The sequence below is a fragment of the Acomys russatus genome, chromosome 19, assembly GCF_903995435.1.
Source record: "Acomys russatus chromosome 19, mAcoRus1.1, whole genome shotgun sequence".
Taxonomy (NCBI): Eukaryota; Metazoa; Chordata; class Mammalia; order Rodentia; family Muridae; genus Acomys; species Acomys russatus.
The window spans coordinates 30,465,260-30,479,898 of record NC_067155.1 but is presented as its reverse complement, the minus strand read 5'-3'; the positions used below and the strand labels follow the sequence as shown (position 1 = coordinate 30,479,898).

Sequence of the window (14,639 nt, the reverse complement as noted above, 5' to 3'; positions counted from 1 at the left end):
ACCTGGTAGATACGAGACAACCCTGGGAGAAAAGCAGGGAACAGATGACAAACACTGTGGAACACTATTGTTAGCCTGCACATCTTTCCCAGTGGGAAAGTGAAAACAATTACACAGCTATATTAGTCAAGGTTCTCTAGATGAATTGAATCTCTTTGTGTATGTAGAAAGTAGATTTATGGAAATGTCTCACAGGCTGTGGTCCAACTAACCCATCAATGGCTGATTAACAATGGAAAGTTGAAGAATCTGGTGCAAGGACCAAACGAATGCCATGTTCTGTATGTTCTGTAACTAATGCCATGGGCTGTAGGTTCTGTGAGAACCTGTCTTCTAGGTGACCCTTACTTCTCCCTGCATTCGGGGAGTCGCCATGTACTGCCCTAAACTGCACCTGCCGGCAGTCTCCAGAAACCCCACCTGAGCGATTAGATACAATCAGCATCCAATGTTCCTCTGAGATTACTAAAAAAAAAAAAAAAAAAAAAAAAGCCCTCTTGCGATCCAGCCTCCACCCAACCTGCCTAAAGGTTGACATGCCTGTGACCCACAATCCCCACTTAAGGTTTTTCCCTTTATAACCCCATTACCCTTGAAGCTGCTGCACCACTCTCCTATCCTGTTGCGTCAGAAAGGATTGCGGTCCGAGCTTGACCCTGTAATACAGCAGCCTGTGTGTTTTGCATCAGTATCCAGTCCTGGTGATCTTTTTTGGGAGGGGGGGGGCGGTGAGGAGGCACCAGATCTGCGTACTGCACTAGTAGTTGTCCATGTGGCTGACTGTCTGAAATGGTCTTCAGTTTTTTTACCAGAACTCCAATGAAGAAGGCTCTAATGTCAGAGAAAAAGAAAGAAAGAAAGAAAAAAAGAAATAGAACTGACTATCCTGAGGTAGGGCAAGCAGACAAAGAGAGAAGGACATCTTCAGTGTCCTCCATACATGTCATGTGCAACCAAAAGCTATGGCCTAAATTAAAGGTGAATCTTACCGCCTCAAAAGATTCAGATTAGAAAAGGGTTTTCCCAATTCAAATGTTATAATGAAGGAAAACTCCCCCACAGGGTCCAACTCTTTGTGTTTTAGTTCATTTCAGATGTAGACAAACCAAGAATAACCATCACAACAGCCAAGACAGAGGAGCCGAGAGATATTTTTTTCCCCCTGCGGCAGGCAAGGAGAGCATGAGAGTCATTTCCAGTGCAATGGTTTTCTTCAACAGAGGAAGCATTGGGATTTTACTTAAAGAATATGGATAAATTCAAATGTAGGTTTGCCTACTCCAAGGCATGCTGAGTTAAACCCTCTTCTGAATATGGACACAATATAAAATCAGAGATATTTAAGGGCATTCTTAGCTCAAGGTCATGCAGAAACATCTGAAAATTATAAAAATGATGGACAAAAATGCCTCCAGAATGTTTATCTTGTTCTTAGCTGAAAATGAAGTACATGGCAGCCTGAGTGTTGATTGCTCAGGAGGCGATGATACTGGACAATCATGATGTACGATTAGCAGATGGATGTTTAATGCCACGATTCTCACTTATACAACAAACAGAGAGCACAATTTCAGTAACTATCAAGGGAAATATATCTGTCAGCACTGTGGACACTCCTCTTGATGAACACTTTTGCTGAGCCATTCTTGCCTCACAATAAGGCTGCTTTTGCCTCTGCACAGACTGTATCAGAGAAAGGCCACAGGCGCTTCCGTGCAGGACCAGTCGAAGTTCAATTTAACTTGCCCTGACTGCTGCTGTCTCAGGGCTGTGGCATCACTAACGAGAATCCCGTATTTTAAACTTTATTTTCATTTTATGTGTCTGGGTGTTTTGTTTGAATGTGTCTGTATGCTTTACCAACAGAGGCCAGAAGAAGGCAGAAGATGCCTGGGACTGAGGTTACAGCAAAATGGGGTGCTCCTCCTCTTCCATCAGGGGCTGTTGGCCACCAGCCATCAAGGCTGGGGAGCTGAAGGCAAGACACAGGGCCTGGAAGGCCGTAGAATGATGGAGATCAAACACTCAGAGAATGACTTCAGGAGCTAGTTCAACTTTAATCAAGGAGAACAAGGGCTGTATAGTCCTTGGGGAGTCAGCAGGAGGTGTCCAGGATAAATGTTCCTAATTGGTTGGAACCAGGCACTTTTATAATGTTTAATTTACATTTGGCAGCACGCTCCTACCAGATGTGCTGAAATAAAGTACCTAATTATTCTACAACAGCAGGGTGAGGAGAGCTGTTGGGGAGCTGTGTCAAGGGCCATATATCAAATGTGGGTTAGGGGAATCTATGTCTAAAAACACTCTCCGGAGGGAATCTGGCAGAAAGCTGGAGGTCCTGCTGGGGAGAGGGAGTCCTGCACCTAATGCAGAACTCAGAATGGCTATCCTGATGGAAAGGACTGCAACCTCAAGCATCAGTGTTCTTCTGACAAATGGTTAGCTACCATGTGGTTTCTGAGGATCAGACTTTTGTCCTCTCTCACAGCACTCATTGCTCTTAACTGCTGCTCTCTTATTTAAATTGTATTTTCATGCACTTTAATTAAATATTATATCACTTTCCCTCATCTTGTCCTCTCTCCATCCTTTCTTAATTTTTTTCCCAAACAATTTCTTCCCTGTTAACTATGTATGAATAAGCACGCTCAAATGTATGCATAAAGCTTGCTATTTCAGTTGGTTGTGTGTATATGGTTTCAGACTGACCATATTACATTGGATAATCACTTAGGGAGCTCATCCTTGACTGAGGCTATTTCCCCTAATTGCAGCTGACTTTCACTCTTTACTGAGCAACAGGATGCTGGGTGCATAAAGGTCTTTACACCCACAGATCACTAGGTAAGCCAGCAATGTTAAACACATGGGGGCTTCTTCTCAGTGAAGATTAAGTATACCTTCATTCAATGCAGACGTCTGGGTGTGAGTTTTGTTAATCATCTGATGACCGCTTTGCTATCTGTAGAAGCAGAGCGACCTCACCTTCCGTTTGCTATAGAGGCAGACCATACCAAAATTCCCCAGAAGGATTATCCCAGCTCTGTCTTTCCTAGACCATTGTTACTCATTCTTTGGAGATATGTCACATGTAATTTATGGCTGGCTATCCTTTATACTGTTGGTCAGAAACCACATTAAATTCTAGGCCTTTTAGCCATAGAACCTACATTCATGGTCACATGTAGTATGTATGTAGGCACATATTAAGCGTCATTGGCTCCTGGAATTGGACTGATTGGACTGGTTGTTGCCTGGAAATCTTTTCCCAAGTTGTGCTGTGCTTTAAATATGCTGACAACGAACCGCCTATTATCAGCCTGCCCTAGATTTTCATTTTCATCTTTTAGCATGGTTACTTTCCCTATCTGATTACCTGCAGGGACCACCTCAACAGAAGTTTGACCTCTAAGTGACCTCATATGCCTTCAACAGGAATCATAATCAGGAATAGAAAACTTGGGGGGGGGGGGAATAACACCTCAGAAGCTAGGAGCACTGAAGTTTCTTCCAGAACACACAGGTTTCATTCCCAGCACATAAGGCAGCTCATTCCTATCTGTAAGTAGAGTTTCAGGGCTTTTGTTACCATCTCTGGCCTCCATGACCAAGAAGCATGAACGGTAACAAAGACATATCACAAGCAAAACACACATATATGTAAAATAATGACAAAATTAAAAAAAAAATAGAATGAGAATTTACACCATAAAACCTATAGTTGAAGCTGGGCATAGTAGGGCACGTCTTCAGTCAAGGCACTCAGAACACAGAGGCATGAAGATCTCTGTGAGTGTGAGGAAATACTGTGCTACATAGTCAACACACACACACACACACACACACACACACACACACACATTGGAAAAGGAGAACAAAATTAAATAACAGATCAAAAGGAAGATTGGAGAATAGGAATACTATAATACCTTTTAACATCATTTTGGGTGTTTTCCAATAGTACCTATACAATCATTTTCAAAAATGAATATTTTCAAGCATGTGCCCGCATGCCATTAATCCAATTACTGTGAAAACAAATTCACCTTCATGAATTCGAGGCCACACAAGTTTATATAGTCACTTCCATAATATTAGCTAAACCTAATAGACCAAAAATGTTTTTCAAAAGGTGAATATTTTTGTCGTGTCTCAAAGGAGAGAACAACCACCAAAATGTTATAAGATAAAAATTTATTTTTTGGCTGGGCCAAACATGCAGACTTTTTTTATAGTCAAGCTCAAGCCTGAGGTACATAGCAAGTACTTGCAAAAGCATTTTTTTTTTTTTTTTGCAGTTAAAAATTTAGTTAACTATCAGCTGCTTCTCAGAACATACCATGAACAATGGACACAATTTGAGTTGTGTAAATATCAAGATTATAGATAAAGAACAAGTCAGAAAATGAGTTGACCTTTAACCTGGGACATAATTAAAGAATCACCATGGGGAACAATATAGAAATAAATCATATTTTAATAGATATAACTAGTAAAAGAAAGAAAATGCAGTCAGCTGGCCCTTAAGAGTTATAAATTTTTATTTTTTTTAAGACAGGATCTATTTTAGAATCTCAGATGACCTTGATTCACTAAGTACAGCATAATGAATAATACATACTGAATCTGTAATAACTATTAGTATATATTTAATTCTGTACCTCTAGAACACCGTTCTTACCATAATATTTTTCTATAGAAGAGGCATCTGAGAAGTTATTTGATGTGCATCTGGTTTGAAGCAAAAGAAAAAGCTCTTAACAGGGTTGTTTAATCATGGAAGTCTAGACTTGTTCATCATGGGCCTCCTAACCTCAAAATCAATAGGACTGAGGCTACTTACTCTAGAGCAAAAGTTAAGGAAAAAAATTCCTGCCTACTTTTTCGTAGTGGGAGGGCGAGATTTTCTGTGTTCTCGATTTCTCTGTAGTTTCCTTTCTCTTGCTATCGGAAACACCTACAGACCAGGCAAAGTATAACCCAAGGCATCAAATTGGGCGATAGTTCCAAAGGGTCAATGGTGCAGCCTAAACACAGAGCACCAGGGGGAGCTGAGAGCTTTCATCTTGAACCTCAGGTGAGAGGTAGCAAGCATAAAGAGCATGGCCATGAGCTCTTACCTCACAGCGCACCCATGTGACACACCTCTTTCAGCAAGAGAGCAGATGTGCTCCTTCCCAAAGAGTTCCACCAGCTGGAAAAGAAATATTCAAGCATATGAGCCAACGGGAGCCATTCTCACTTAACCGCCACGTCTTTCATCATCAGCTCTCAGTGAAAATGGCTTTTCATCTGACCACACTCTACCATATTCTTAAGTGAGACTGTTACGTTTCCAGCATGCAATGCCACAAAATAAACAATCCTTCTCCTCAAAAAATCAGAGCAGGGCAAAGATTGAACAGACCAAAGCGGGAACAAAATCCAGAAGGGAAAATGTCAAATCTTGTAGCTCTTTGTTCAGCTGCTTGGGATTATGATGAAATTCTGCCTGGACTCCAAATGATTTGTGTACTCCCACCCTGCCATCCCTGTCGACTGAAGTACACAGGGCTTCCTTTAGGGGTGGGTGGCCTGAGGCAACAGGCACTGAGTAATCTCTGATGCAGTCTCAAGTTCAAGAGGTGCCTCCCTTCGTATTCACGGGCTGTGGCTCCACGGTCTATGATGAAGATGGGGATCCAGCTCAGGAGTTCTGTGAGGAGACAATAGTCACCCAAAATGGACAGAAGCGAGCCAAGCTGAGGTGGGTACATAAGAATCTGATTCCTCAGAGCATTGTGAAGCTGGATTCCCACCCCCTTCCCCCCAAATCCACATAGAGTTCCCTGTGATCCTCTATGTATGAAGTGTAAGCCTGTGGCATGGTAGACACAAGCACTCACCACCCCAGCAAGAAACTCCCAGGCTCAAGGTGTAGCTTTCATTCAGGAGTCCACTGTGGTGTCACAGCCCTGAATAAACTAAATTCTGTTGGCCGGGGGCGGGGCGTGTGTGTGTGTGGAAGAATATTAAATGGAATTAAGTGTTAGGATTCTGCTCCAGTCTGCCTACCTGTGATGTCATTGCTCACCTGACACGGGGGCGTCGCCCTGTCCAGGGCTATATGAAAGGACAACCCCTCCTCATGGTCTCTCTCTGCCCCCCTTCTGTCCCCTCTTCTGACTCTTCCTGCCTCTGTCTCTCTCTGTGGCACCCCTAGCCCTTTCCTTCTTCCCCCATGCTCATTTAATAAGCCTCATATAACATAATATGTGGTACCTTTATTATTATCTTATCCTATTATCTGTTATCATTTCCTATATTTTTAATGATAGAATTAAGAAAGTGGTAACCTCTGGCAAGATCCCACCCAGATAAGCTTATTGTTTATTTATTTGACGTTGTATGAGGGAAAGTTATAATGTGTTAGATGTTATTATGACCTGGTTATTGTTTTCATTTGGACATAAGGAGATACGAGTGTGTGTCCAGTTGACAAGAATTGATTGTGATGGCTATTCTAGGTTGTCAATATGATTATATCTAGAATTAACTACAATCCCGACCTCATAAAGATCTTGTGAAAAGAAACTAAAGAAAGGTTTAGATAGAGGCATGATGGTACGCGCTTTTAATCCCAAGAGGCCGAGGCAAGAAGATCTCTGAGTTCAAGGCAAGCATGGTACAGAGCAAGGTCCAAAAAAGGCTTAGGTATAGGGATGGTGATATGCGTTTCTAATCCTAGCACTCAGCAGACAGAAGCATGCAGTCTCTGAGTTCAAGGTCAATCGACAGAGCAATGTAGAAGGAATCATTTGTGCACTGTGTGGAGGCATCACCTGTCAATAAAAAGCTGATGGCCTATTATCTAAGGCAGAAAATAGAAGGCAAGACATGCAGTAGAAAGAGTGGATTTGGGGATAGAGTCAGGTGCAAGGAGATGGCCCTGGACTCTGAGAAAATCGGGTCCATGAAACTGGAGAGGTAACTAGCCATGCGACACTCATAGAATATAATGAATGGATTAATTAAGTTACTAAATAATAAGGAAACACACCTTACTATATGCCCAAGGTATTGATAAATAATAATAGGTCTCAGAGTTATTATTTCCGGAATCAAGATTGTAAGTGGAAAAATACAGAGGTTACAGAAAACACACAACTATAGGGCAAGTTCCAAGACAGCCACGCTTAGGCAGTAAATGAAATCATTGAATACAGAAAACTGGTGAAGATGTAATAGAACACCTGGGCCATGTTCCATCTCCAGCAAGCAGCAGAACTTGGCAGCTCTAGCCACTGGCTCTGGCTATGGAGTCAAGAATAGAAGGGGCTACTTGGACAATTCATGCTGGTTAGCTGAAGCTAAAAAAAAAAAAAAAAAGTTAGTGATGATTAAGAAAAGACCAGCATCACTGAGGTGAAATATTTGGGAAGTGTTTTGTGAGAGCACAAAGAAACTGTGTTCCAGAGATAGACCTTGTGCTGGTAGCTGGACATGGTAATGTGTAAGAATCACCCATGCGATGTTGGTTTTGAAGGCACAAAATTGTCCTGGAGAGCAGGTGAGATTTGGCACTGTGAGAGGCCAGGCGAGGCCATTGGCGAATGTGCAGCCTCTATGGCCCAGTACGTAATGGGTCATGCAAAGAAGTGAGGCTTAGCACCATGAAGAGAGCCTATGGAAGGCTACTGGTGAAAGTGCAGCCTAGTTACATCAGAAGACCCCAATGTATTGGAGATGCCAATACCCTGTGATGACCACCAAGAACAGCAGCAACAGCGGAGAGGAGCCAGCCAGAGCTTAGAGTGCTATAGAAGGCAGAGCTGGAGAAGTGATTCAAGCCCTTGATAGGAACCCAAAAGATCATGTGTGGATCCTAGACATTGCAACAAAAAGCTTTGATGTTTAAGTTGCCCTGGAGACCCACAAAATGTTACAGATGCCAGAGCAATGGGATACCTGCTGAGGAATGCTGCTAACAGGGAATAGAACCTGGAAAAGAAAACTGTATTGCAGTCAACAAAGCTGAAAGGAATTGAACATCAGATATGGAGATGCAGAGTTTGGAGTTGCCTAACTGGCAGTCTTGCTTTGATCCAGTATTTCCTCACTATGACATTTTAGAATGGTGATGCATACCCTGTGATTGTTGGAAGGATAGGATCTGCTTTTTTATTTTGATTTTGCAGGGGATTACAGTTAAAAGATTGCACAAGGTATCAAGTCTCTTCTTGGCTTGATACCTTGTGCGGGGGGGAATAATGGGAAAATGGGGGGGGGGGGTAAGGAATGGGTACAAGGGATGGGATAAACATTGAGATGTAACAAGAATAAATTAATAAAGAAAAAAAGAAAAAAACAATAAAAGAAGGTACTTTGAATTGCCACAAAAAAATTCACTTTTCACACTTATACCATAATAAATTTTATCGTTTTATTTAAAAAAAAAAAAAGATTGCACAAATCTCAGAAGATACTTTGAACTTTTAAACATTGTTGAAAGTGCGATAAGACTATATGGACTTTTGAAGTTGGACTAAATGCATTCTGCATTACATTATGTCTATAAGCCTATGGGGGCCAGGAAAGGAATGTGGTGGATTGAAGAGGTTTGGCCCCCATAGTGTCATGTGTTTGAATGCTTGGCCTTATTAGAAGTGGCACTATAAGAAGATGTGGCTTTGTTGAGTTAGGTGTGGCCTTGTTGGAGGAAGTGTGTCACTGCGATGGTGGGCTTTGAGGTCTCCTATGCTCATGCTCTGCTCAAATGGAATGAGAGTGTCCTCCTGGCTGCCTTTGTGTTAAGAGGTAGAATTCTTGGCTCATGCAGTACCACATCTGCCTGGATGCAGCCATGCTTCCTGCCGTGACTGTAATGGACTAAAGCTCTGAAACTGTAAGTTGACCCCAATTAAATGCACTTTACCAGAGTTGCCTTGGTCCTGGTGTCTGTTACAGTAATGGAAACCCTAAGCAAGACAATGTCTTATCAAGAGAGAAATCCATAATAGAAATGAAAAACATTTACACAACGGAATATTATTCAGCTGTTTAAACAAATGAAATTATAAAATTTGCAGGAAAATGATGGAGTTGGAAACTATGATCCTGAGTGAGATAACAAAAAAATCCAGAAGACAAATAATGTCTTTTTTTTTCTCTCTAGACACAGATATTATCTTTAAGCTTTAGGTTACTTGTCTTTCATATAGAATATTCACAGAGTTTAGATATTTACTAATGGGAAAATTGGAAGGAAAGGGGCTCTTCCAAGATGAGGACATTGAATAAAGTATTACAAAAGGATCAATGGGAAATCAGAACAGGAGAATCCAAATAGAAGTAGTGGGGAGGGCACAGGAAAGGACGGTGTGTAGGTAGTACTCTGGTTTCAATAAGAGTGTCCTCAATAGGGTCATATATTTGAGTGTCACCAGAGAATTGCACTATTTGTAGGGAGTATGATGTGTGGTCTTGTTGGATAAAGTGTGTCACTGGGGCTGGGCTTGGAGGTTTCAAAAGTCCAAGCCAGGCCCATCCCTCTCTTCCAGCTGCCTGCTAATCCAGATGTAGAACTGTCATCTCCTTACCCAGCAGGTCTGCATGCACGCCCCCATGCTTCCTGCCATGCTGATAATGGACTCCATCTCGGAAGCTGTAAGCCAGCCACAGTTAGATCGTTTCCTTTGTAAGAGTTGCTGTGGTCATGGTGTCTTGTCACAGCAATAGAATGTCGATCAAGACAGGGAGGTCCAAAAGCTCTATGGATACTTGGCACTCTACAGCATCTTGAAATACACACATATATGAGAGTTGCTTAAACAGGGTGACTATGAAACAGGGGAGAGATTACCCTAACCAGCCATCATATGCTACCAAAGCAAGACAAAACAAACAAAGCAAAACCCTTCCCAGACTAGGAATGTTATATCATGTTGAGTCATTGGGTAGAGAAATCACACAGTACACCCATACACACACACACACACACACACACACACACACACACACACGCACGCACGCACACACACACCATGAAATCATGTATTGTTCAACCTTTACAACCTGACAGTGCGGACCAATTGCTGTAGATACCATATGCTTAGGGCTCCATATACTTAACCCATCAAACATGGAGACATTGAGCCAATGCTCAACCAGAGACTTCAGGGCTACTGACCAGTGAGGGTTCTGTCAGGAGCTCCCAGGACTACCAGGTTCACCTTCTCCTGGCCGCACAGGACATGGATTTCCCCCCTTCCCCTTATTGTGTAATTGTTATCCTAAAATGTTAACCAGGTGCTCATTCTGCTCCTGTAATCTCACTTAACTTCTTTTTGCTTAGAAAACAAAAACAAAACAAGACAAAAAACAGATATTGCCTCACAAAACAAAGAAACACCGAGAGTTGAGACATTACTGTTTGTGCTTTTTAAAGCTCCAGCTCTGTCTTCCCCTTTGGCAGCAGCTCTCAGACTGGCAACAGGAGGCTGTTGTGTAAATGTTTCTATAAACAACTTGCTTTTTTTTTTAAATCTTTTAATTTAAAAGAAGTTCTGTCTGGCAGTCATTCCATGGTGGTCTCAAACTCCGCAACACTTGCCTGAGGGTCACACAGGGATGAGGGTGCAAGGGTCAACCATTAGAGGGCGATAGAACAAGACTGACACAGGTGATACCAGGAGCGGCCATTGGACTGAGAAGGGATGCAGTGGAAAACAGACCCTGGGGTGGAGGATTCTGCTGTGGCACAGGCTGCTGTGCCCAGGAGCCTAGATTCCTAGTTCTGCAAAAGTCTGTAGAGTTAGGACTTGTTTATTCTTGGAAGGAAGGCTAGTTCTGTGGGTTGGAAGGGGGCAAGGCCTTTAAAAAAAAAATAGAATGAGACGTTCATTTAGAAACCTCTCAAATCCTGCTTAACTATTACAAAAGCATCCTAGAAAAACTGCTGAGAGGGTTTAGTTGTAAAATGGACCCAAAACATCATAATTAAAATCTCTTAATTTTACCAGAATTTGGGGGTAAAAGAAAAAAAAAAAAAACTCAGGGAAAATACACTTGGGTTCTGGGATGGCTCTACAGCAGCCAGGGAAGGAAAAAGGAGAGAGGACCCCTAGCAGGTGGGGTGGCTTGGGGTCCAGGTGCAGGTCTCCACTGATGCTGGGAACTGGGAGCTGGAACCCGTCTATTTTATACAGCTGGGCCTAGGATGGAAAGGAGGAAGTGAGGAGGTCTCAGGGAAAGGCAGCTTGTCACATTGAGAAGTGACTGAGATTTGAGAAAAGCTACCTGAGGTTGGGGCTGCATAGGCTTGGCTGTCCTCCTGGAACCTACATTTCCTCACCTGTACTGCCAAAAGGACTGGTATCGGCAGGGTTGTTCGGGGAATTAGACAATAATCCTGAGTAGGCCCTCATTAGCCTATCCAGCCTCTGGATTTTTTTCTGTCTTTCTTGACCTCATTTTGAGACTGTGGAAACTGCAATGTTCCTAGTGGGATGGTAGAGACCTGAGCAGAAGAGGAACACCGGAGACCCTTGGCTTCAGAGACCCTCGGGACACCCTTTTTTCCCTTGGGTGATTTTAACCATACACTTCGCCATCACTCCACATGAGCTTTAGGAACTCACTACCAAAGCAAATGTTGCTTAGTCTCAGGTCCTAGTCTTGCTCCAAAGCCTGAGTCCTTAGATCCCACACTGTGACCAAGCTTAAAATCAGCTTTGGATTTGATGCTAGTTCTGTGGGGTGCACTTATGTCTCAACAGTAGTGACCAGAGCTTGATGATGTCAGTTTCTCCAGTCCGGGGATGCAGCCCTCCCAGCAACTGGTCTGCTGTGGTCTGACCATATTGCTTGATTTAAAGAGCCTGTACAGAAGTGCCTCTCACTCCCACAACCCCGTTTGCAAGTTCAAGCCACTTAACCAGGCCTTTCTGGGCCTCAGGGTCTGCAAGCTGGGATTTGTACATTGTGCCAGAGTGAAAGAAACCGAGGCAATCTCAGAGACCCCAACTCAGCACAGCTTGACTAGGACACAGTGTGTCAGCTTCACCAGTGAGCACATGGTTCCCTATCCCATCTCAGTACCATGTGGCAATGGGGACATTAATCCATGTGATAGGAACAGAAGAAACACCAGTGCCTTTGTGATGTTGATGGTTCCTTTGGTTGGTGGGATCTAGGGAGTTATCTATGCAATCCTAAGGCTTATTGGAGTGTGAGGGATTCATTATCCTGTGGTCTGTGATCATCTCCTGAGGATACTCTGTATTCCTTCTTGTCTCAAGCCGTGTCCTACACTGTCCTTCCCTTGTTACCTGCCTGACTCATGACCCGAGTCCTGCAAGCCCCGTGACCCTGGTATGAGATCACAAGAATGGATATGCTGTGGCCTGAGGTCCCAAAGTTCAGGTGTCAGTGCTCCGCTGGCTCCTGGAAGACAGGATGTGTAGACAACTCAAAGGTCATCTCAGCTGACATGGGCCACTTCTCCCCTACACCCTGTATAGCCAACTGTCTGACACTCCAAGTGGCTGGTCTGGGTGATGCTGTGTCTTTCCCCAGTCTCTGGATTGGGTTAACACAAATACTTTTGTGAATGGCTTGACTTGATGTGTTGGCCAGTCCTAACCAGAAGTACCTGGCTGTTTCCCTTGGGTCAAAGCTGGACTGAGGATACTGAACAGATTGGTCTTGATCTTCTCTGGTGCTTCAGGAAGCTTCCAGTACTGATATGTCCTCAGAGAACATGGCAACTAGATTGCAGAGCTGGAGAGCAGGATAGAAGACCCCTGCATGTGGGGCCCACACAGGTACAAGCTAAAAGCTTTGTCTCTCTATAGGACATGAACTTCGTGAATATTTTGGGGACAGTTCCCATAGCTGTCAGAAAGAACACTGGTGTGCTTTGGGCCTCTATGCTGATTCTGGGATGGGCAGAATTGGAACTGGTATGACTTGAGTGGTTATTTGGGCACTGAATCTAAGGCCATACGTCCTCAGAATGGCAGTAGGAAGACAGAGACAATGGGCGTGGCCTGAGCATTTGAAACCCCAAAGCCCACCCCGTGTGACACATTTCCTCCAACAAAGCCACAATTACTCCAACAAGGCCACACCTGCTAATGCCAGTCAAGTAATGTCATTCCCTGATGACCAAGCACCCCAATATATGAGCCTATGGGTGCCACTCTTATTCAGACCACCAGAGTATGCTATAAAGATAATATAGGCCCAGGGGACCTCTGCTCTGTGCCAGTCAACGGTCTTTGAGATGCATTCTCACTTTGAGATCCTCTCACACGTTGTTAGGAAAGATAGCACTCACATGTATTCCCAGACCTAGAAGGCAGCAGCATAATTTCTATAGTAAGACCCACGGTAAAACCCTGCCCCCAAAACATAAAAGTTAAAAAAAAAAAAAACCTGGAAAAATAACCAGGTTTAGGCAACTGAAAAGACATCCAAATCTCTAGTTACAATACAGGTAGGTCTAGGGTTCACTATAGACACCAGGGTTGCCTTGAACTGACAGAGATTCTTCTGTCTTCCAAGTGCTGGGATTAAAGGAATGTTCCATGACACCGTGCTTACTTTAATAATGGTTGGCTGACATAGTCTGCTACATGTAATGTTAGCTCCAGCCGGGATCTCTTCATGCCCAGTTCGGATAAGTGTTTAGAGCCTAAGGAAGACTGTTAGCTGACAGTGACCAGGTAAGCAGGCAGTAGTCTGCAACAAACCGTACAAACTCCCTGCTGTCAGACACATATGATGGGTGTGTTTCCTGAGAGTTCATAGAAAAGGTCACTTCTGGTCATGAAGTTTAAGCCTTTTTTTTTTTTTTTTTTTTTTTTTTTTTTTTTTAGTGAAGGTACTGAGATTTTCTTAAACTTACAAAATTAATATCTATAGTTTTCTTCATCATATTGATTAGGTTAGAATGCCTTAGCCACAGCAAGCTCCCCACTCCTTTACCTGAACCAAAGCAACACAGTGAACAAAAGAAACGTTTCTAAACATGTTGTGGTAACCTATTCCCATACATATTGTATCAATTGCCTACGAAGGGCTGTCCCTATAGTCTCAATTGTTAATAGCTGTGCTGGGGGTACCAGGTGCTGGCAGGGTACATGGTATTTTCATTTCTATAGGCCACACGACCTGCTTTTCACATGTAACTGTTTACCACTTGCTCACCTGCCCAGAAAGATGATTCTCTGAGACGGCCATGTTAAAACGTAAGCTACTGTGGAGAAGGTCACTTAGCCCTCTATCTGCCCAAAAGGCAACACCAAGAAACAGACTGGGCATTGTCCTGCTGCTGACTGGTTCAGAGTGAGTAAACTGTAGAACCTCTCCCACTATGTTCATAGCGTTTTTGTATGAGAAAAGAGTGTGGCTGTCATTGCATAAAGCGCTGCCAGCTGGATCTGGGGCAGAACAACAGAAGCAGAAGGACAGAAGCAAACTGGGAAAAAGGAGTGACAGAAGCAGGAGAGGAGCAAGGCAAGGAGGTAGAGCAGAGACAGCCACATGGTGGAGATATGGTTACAGAGGAGTCAGGTTTAGTTCAGGTGGCTAGCTGAGGGACTGCCCAGCAAAAAGGCCAACAGCCTTATACTATTCAGATGTCTCCATGTCTA

The 14,639-nt window shown here is 43.3% G+C and overlaps 1 protein-coding gene across 1 annotated transcript in view; it reads left to right on the top strand.

Moving 5' to 3' along the window:
- Window positions 1-14,639, top strand: part of LOC127203988 (zinc finger protein 721-like) — a 1,570,727-nt gene that overhangs the window by 1,308,034 nt on the left and 248,054 nt on the right.